The following is a 7,359-nucleotide window of genomic DNA, read 5'->3' on the forward strand; positions in this document are numbered from 1 at the left end:
CTAAAAATACAAAAAAAAAAAATTAGCCAGGCTTGGTGGCACACCTGTAGTCCCAGCTGCTTGGGAGAATGAGGCATGAGAATTGCTTGAATCTAGGAGGCAGAGGTTGCAGTGAGCCGAGATTGTGCCACTGCACTCCAGCCTGGGTGACAGAAGGAGACTCAAAAACAAGACAAAACAAACAAACAAAGGGACTAAAACCAAACATTTAATTAGAAGGTAGTTGATTTCTCATTATATCATCTGAGCGTTTTAAAATCAAAACAAACCAAAAATTAGACACCCACATATACTATGGAGTGTATATAGTTTTTGGAATACAAGTTGATGGTATACATCAGGCTTTCATAATATACATATACCCTTTGATCTTGTAATTCTGCTTGTAGGATTTTTTGTTTGTTTGTTTTGAGACAGAGTCTTGCTCTGTCACCCAGGCTGGAGTGCAGTGGCATGATCTCGGCTCACTGTAAGCTCCGCCTCCCGGGTTCATGCCATTCTCCTGCCTCAGCTTCCCAACAGGTGCCCGCCACCACGCCTGGTTAATTTTTTTATATTTTTAATAGAGACAGGGTTTCACCGTGTTAGCCAGGATGATCTCGATCTCCTGACCTCGTGATCTGCCCACCTCAGCCTCCCAAACTGCTGGGATTACAGGCATGAGCCACCGCGCCCGGCTGCTTGTAGGATTTTTATCAGATGGAAATAAGCAAGAGATTCTCATAATAAATTACATGTGTATGTTTATCATTGCATTCTGTGCAATTAAAAAAATTAAACTTGATAATAAGGGAGTGGATCAACACATTAACAACTTTGAATGTTACACAATTAAGTCATGTTTTTAATATGACAGGGATATTAAAGTCACACTAATTTACAGTTAAAGTGACTTGAAAGTGGTGTTTAATATATACACATAGATAGTATATTTGCTGCTTGTAACAAAAAGAAAAGACTTTCCAAATGTTGTGGAGATATCTCTTGATGGCAGTGATTTCTATGTTTTTATTTATGCTTTTCTGTATTTCTCAAATTGTAATTAGCATGCACTACTTTTATAACTGGAATAAAACACAATAAATGATTCCTAAAATAAAACCATTATAACTGTCTGTTGTATTCTGGATTTTGTAAAGCGTCTAGCTGTTCTCTAGGCAAGCAGGGAAGAGCCCTAGCCAAATACAATCTCGAGTCTAAGTATACAGCCTTATAGGAGCTTACATATCCTAAAGGCATCCAAAAGTCCAGATGCCTCCTCATTTTGGGTGGTGTGCTTAGGTGTATTAATACCATTCTCTGAGTCCCACCACTCCTATGTGATTGTTGCCTGGAAAGACAAAAAAAAAAAAAAAAAAGGGCGTTGCAGACAACTGGGCAGTCTCCTAGGGAGAGAGAAAGAGTCAGCTAAGTGACTCAATAGGACTGTAGGTGGAAAACTGCTTGCAAATAATAGTAATTCAGCTTTAATTGTGCAAAGTCCTGCAGCATGCAATCTCCAAAGGAGTTCAGTTACCCAGCAGAAAATACAGGGATGTGGTTAGTACAGGCTTCTTGGATTAGACAGAGCACAGCTAAATCATTAAGAGGTCTTTATGATCATCCATGAAACTGCCTTTATTCCTGTACTGACCTTTGCAGGTTAGAACACAAATGAGGTCACAATTATGACTTCATGCTCAAAGGGTTCATAGGTTCCATTCTCCGCTGAGGCCAGTGACTCTAGGCAGGGACACCTTTTAAACTTTTTGTTCATCTAGATATTCAACATTATTTATGATTTAGGTCCTGTATGAGGCCCAGGGCATGCAATAATACAGCTCTGTCCTTGAGTTGTGTATATAAGTTGCTCATATAGATAAGTTGGTCATGTAGAGTACAGTTGTAATAAGGATAAGCTGCTTGAAACTACATTGGAGGGCCACCCACCACAGTCTTAGAGATTCTAAGGAAGGCTTCTGGGAGATGTTTAGATAAGAGTCTTGAAGAACCAGTAGGAGTTAACCAGGGGGAAGAGGGAAGGGCATTTCAGACAAAAAGGAAGGCATGACTGCTGGGTGCAGTGGCAGTAATCCCAGCACTTTGGGAGGCTGAGGCAGGAGGATGGCTTGAGTCCAGGAGTTTGAGACCAGCCTGGGCAATGTAGTGAGACCCTTATCTCTACAAAAAATTTAAAAACTGCTAGACCTGGTGGCTCATGCCTGTAATCCCAGCACTTTGGGGAGGCCAAGGTGGGTGGATCACTTGAGGTCAGGAGTTTAAGACCAGCCTGGTCAACATGGCAAAACCTCATCTCTACTAAAAACACAAAAATTAGTCGGGGGTGGCGGCGCACGCCTGTAATCCCAGATACTTGGGAAGCTGAGGCAGGAGAATTGCTTGAACCTGAGGGGCAGCAGTTGCAGTGAGCCGAGATTGCGCCACTGAACTCCAGCCTGGTCAACACTGAGACTCTGTCTCAAAAAAAAAAAAAAAAATTAAAATTTATCTAGGCATGGTAACGTGCACCTGTGGTCCCAGCTACTTGATCTCGAACTCTTGAGCTCAAGTGATCTGCCCATCTTGGCCTCCCAAAGTGCTGGGATTACAGGCATAAGCCACTGCACCTGACAGTCCCAGCTACTTAAGAGGCTGAGGTGGGAGGATTGCTTGAGCCTGGGAGGTTGAAGCTGTAGTTAGCCATGATTGCACCACTGCACTCCAGCCTGGGCAACAGAGTGAGACTGTCTCAAAACATAAAAAAAGGACACCATGAGAAATCACCCAAATAGGAGAGAATGTGGACACCAGGGAAAATCCCTACCAGTGTGACTAGGGCAAGGAGTTCAAGTAGGGAAGAAGAGAGGAGCTGAGGCTTGGGCGAGTAAGGCATAGTGGACCATATTATAGAATTTGGACACTACCGAGGGCAGTGAGCAGCTGTTGAAGGGTTTTAGGAGTTATGATTCGAGAAGGGTTTTAGGAGTTATGATTCGAGAAGACCCTCTCAGCTGGAAATAGCAGAGGAGGTTGGAGAAATGGAGTAGGAGAGGAGACAGAGCTAATTTGACTAGATGGCAGCTGCAGGATAAGGGAAGGAACTGGAGTAAGGGAGAGATGTGGCAACAGTTGCTATTATTGGGGGAACTTGGGGAAAGGGGAGCCTTAACTAAAGGGACAGTGTAAGAAATATCACTGTGTAATTGCCGTGTAAGTGTCCTTCTGTGACTTCACAGATCCTTGTATTAAAATTTTACATTGGCCGGGCGCGGTGGCTCAAGCCTGTAATCCCAGCACTTTGGGAGGCCGAGACGGGCGGATCACGAGGTCAGGAGATCGAGACCATCCTGGCAAACACGGTGAAACCCCGTCTCTACTAAAAAATACAAAAAAACTAGCCAGGCGAGGTGGTGGGCGCCTGTAGTCCCAGCTACTCGGGAGGCTGAGGCAAGAGAATGGCGTAAACCCGGAGGGCGGAGCTTGCAGTGAGCTGAGATCCGGCCACTGCACTCCAGCCTGGGCGACAGAGCCAGACTCCATCTCAAAAAAAAAAAAAAAAAAAAAAAAAAATTTACATTATCCATGAATGATTTTGGAGTTGGATTCTTACTGTTTCGAGGGAATGTGCCTGTGTGCTCAGATTAGTCTAAAAATGAGTATTGGCCGGGTGCGGTGGCTCAAGCCTGTAATCCCAGCACTTTGGGAGGCCGAGACTGGCGGATCACGAGGTTAGGAGATCGAGACCATCCTGGCTAACACAGTGAAACCCCGTCTCTACTAAAAAATAAAAAATAAAACATAATAATAAATAAAAAAAAACTAGCCAGGCGAGGTGGCGGGCACCTGCAGTCCCAGCTACTCGGGAGGCTGAGGCAGGAGAATGGTGTAAATCTGGGAGGCGGAGCTTGCAGTGAGCTGAGATCCGGCCACTGCACTCCAGCCTGGGCAATAGAGCGAGACTCCGTCTCAAAAAAAATAAATAAATAAATAAAAATGAGTATAGGATAAGAGAGGGCTAGCCTCACATGGCCCATTGACTAGCAGGCTACAGGGGAAAGGAATGGGGGAGTGGAAGGCACAGGAGCAAGTACAGGGAGACAGCTGAGAGACCACTGCAATCCTCCAAGCAAGAGATGCCTGCTGCCTGAGTTAAGGTGATGGAGATGCGGGGATACTGAGGAAATAAGAGATCCCAAGGAGATGAAGTCACAGGACTTGGAGGTGGATTGGATGTGGGAGCTGAGGAAGGAGGAAGAGTCCACGTTGATCCCAGGTTCCTGGCCTGAGGAACTGATTGGGAGTAGTATCAGTCTGAGAAATAAAGCAGAAGAATGGACCTGCAGGGGGATGGACGATGATGAGTTCAGATGCCTGTGGACATAAGAAGGAAGGATAAGATGTATGATGACCCTAGCTCTATGTGCCCTCTTCACTGAAAACAGAACTCCAGGTGCATGACCTGATGAGACAGATGGGCATTGGAGTCCTCAGCTCCTTAGGACAGGCCTGCCTTGGCTACAAGGGGAAGCTTTCACTTAAAATATATAGAAGCTCAATAATATTCATAATTCCTTATATGATTATGCCCACCAGCCTGGGCAACATGTCAAAACCCCGTCTCTACAAAAAATACAAAAATTAGCTGGGTGTGGTGGCACACACCCGTAGTCCTAGCTACTCGGGAGGCTGAGGTGGGAGAATCACTTAAGCCTGGGAGGCACAGATTGCAGTGAGCCGATAATTGCACCACTGAACTCCAGCCTGGGCTACAGAGTGAGATCCTGTCACAGAAATGGACTTGTCCTTCTTTTCACCAAACTGAAAAGCCTTTAATGTTGGCAGACTATTAAGAATTAATGCAGTTCCCACAGCAAGCCATTTATTCTCCACCAGAGTGTAGGGCAGTGCCCAACTGAAAAAACAATACCAAAAAAAATCCCAAAACCAACAGCTCGGGTGATGAGTGCACGAAAATCTCAGAAATCACCACTAAAGAACTTAAAGAACTTATCCATATAACCAAACACCACCTGTTCCCCAAAAACCTATTGAAATAAAATTTAAAACAAACAAAAAACCAACAACGCCAGGCATAAAACATGCTGCAAACCTGCCCATCTGGTTTTCTCCTCTGTGACATCAGCACCCTCTGGCATCCCAGCAAAATATTTTCCTCTCTGTCAGGTTCAGTCATGAGCCCCTCCCAGACCTTGGCCCTGAGTATCAGTGGGCAGAGAGGAAGTGATGGGGGAGTAGACCATCCGTGAGAAAATGAGGAACTGGTCCCGCCTGGCAGGAGAGCTATGGAATGAGTCACTGGGAAACGTGTTCCTGGTCACAGCACCCTGGGAGCTTTCTCTGTCATTCTCTACCACTGTACTTGTGTGATGGAGTAAAATAAAACATATTCTGGAAAGCTACATAATAAAGAATTGAGCCATGCAGGGGAGGAAGGAGAGAAACAGCAGCAGAACTAGGATGTTTGGAAGAGAGTTTGGAATGGGGGTGAGCTTTAGGAAAGCAAGTGTCAAGTGTGGGAGGATTGGAAGAGAAAAATGGGAAAGATAATTCAAGATTTGCAGTATATTGTGAATATAATTCCCCTCTGGTGTTTTTTTCAGAGATTGCAAAAAATCTTTAACATTATTTTTCAATTATTTTTAGATAATGAACTGGTGTTTTCTTTGAATATGGCCAAACAGGTGGGAACACAAGGGCCTGCTTTTATATGAAGTCTCTTAGAGTGAACATACTGTATTTGTAGCAGCTCGGTTGCTTTATTTTTACTAACTTGTTCAATTCTGAGATGGAGTCCTCAAATAGCTTTTTATATCAGGGCTTCCTTTTCTTGGATTAATGGGCTTCTGGGATCAGTGAACTCCTGCCTCCCTGCACCCTCAACTTCCACCTCCTGACCCTGATCCTGCAGTCGTAAGAGTTGTATGCAAAATATTGTATATGGGCAGAAAAGTGTTTTTATTCTGGGGAGACTCTCCATGCAACACTGTCCCACAGAACTTTCTAGGATGATGAAAACATTCTATATTTGAGTTATATATGGTAGCCATTGGTTACATGTAGCTATTGAGCACTTAAAATGTGGTTACTGCAACTGAGAAACCAACTTTTTAAATTATATTTAATAATAATTAATTTTAATTGTAATAGCCAAATGTGGCTAGTGGCTACCATACAGGACAGTGTAGGAGTCTATCATTCTCAAAGGTCTGTAAGCTGTACCCCCACCTTCCCCCGAAACAGGCCAAGAATCACTAAGACCAATCACTTTCCTTTACAGCCCTACGGTACTAGCACATAGTGCTTAGTAAACACCTGTTGATTTTATTAACTAGTATATAAAGAAGAGTTACTCTAGCTCCAGAAAAGTGGAACTGAGGTATAAAATGGCAAAGGAGCTCATCAGGTTCACCAAATTTCATTTCCTAGGCCCTAAATTCCTTACCCTCAACCCAGAACTTTTTCCAAACATTTTCCACTGTAACAAACCTTGAAAACTTTCTTTACAGCAGAGTAAATCAGAAACAGAAGCAAAGGGTAGGGGTGTGTGAAAAGATTAATAACAGTGCTAAGAATGTTTTTCAATGCAACAAAAAAGGATGCATTAAGTAGAATCCTAAATTTTTAGACCCAAGTCAGTTTTATATTAAGCAGATTTTTAATGAACTGTGCCAATATAATTCAGGAATGACATCTCCAAGGCAAATACATTCCTTAAAGGTAGAAAACAAGTATGGGAATTATCTGGAGTTTTTTTTTCTTTTTTAAGTTAAAAAAAAAATTAACTGAAAGCCAGGAAGCTTCTAGGCTACACATCGCCCCATGCTAACACACGTGCAGCGGCTAAACTTCCTTCTGTCTGCCTGAGGCTGACTCTCCCCCTCAGCCAGCACATGTGCAGGGCTTCTGTGAATGTCACATTGACAGACATTCCTTGCTAGGGAGCTGGGGACCAGTTTCTTTTGTAATTCCATCCTTCTCATGGGCTGCCAGTTTGTCTTGTTGTGGCACACTCCTTGAAGGTGCTAGAAGGACAGCAGGTTTTGGGGGTTTTTTTTGTTTGGTTGGTTTTTGAGACAGAGTTTCGCTCTTGTCACCCAGGCTGGAGTGCAGTGGTGCAATCTCAGTTCACTGCAACCTCCGCCTCCTGGGTTCAAGCGATTGTCCTGCCTCCACCTCCCGAGTAGCTGGGACTACAGGCATGCACCACCATACCCAGCTAATTTTGTGTTTTTTAGTAGAGACAGGATTTCTCCATATTGGTCAGGCTGGTCTCGAACTCCCAACCTCAGGTGGTCCACCCACCTTGGCCTCCCAAAGTGCTGGGATTACAGGCGTGAGCCACTGCGCCTGGCCTTTGGG

This window comes from Macaca fascicularis, chromosome 11, assembly GCF_037993035.2.
Source record: "Macaca fascicularis isolate 582-1 chromosome 11, T2T-MFA8v1.1".
NCBI classification, from domain to species: Eukaryota; Metazoa; Chordata; class Mammalia; order Primates; family Cercopithecidae; genus Macaca; species Macaca fascicularis.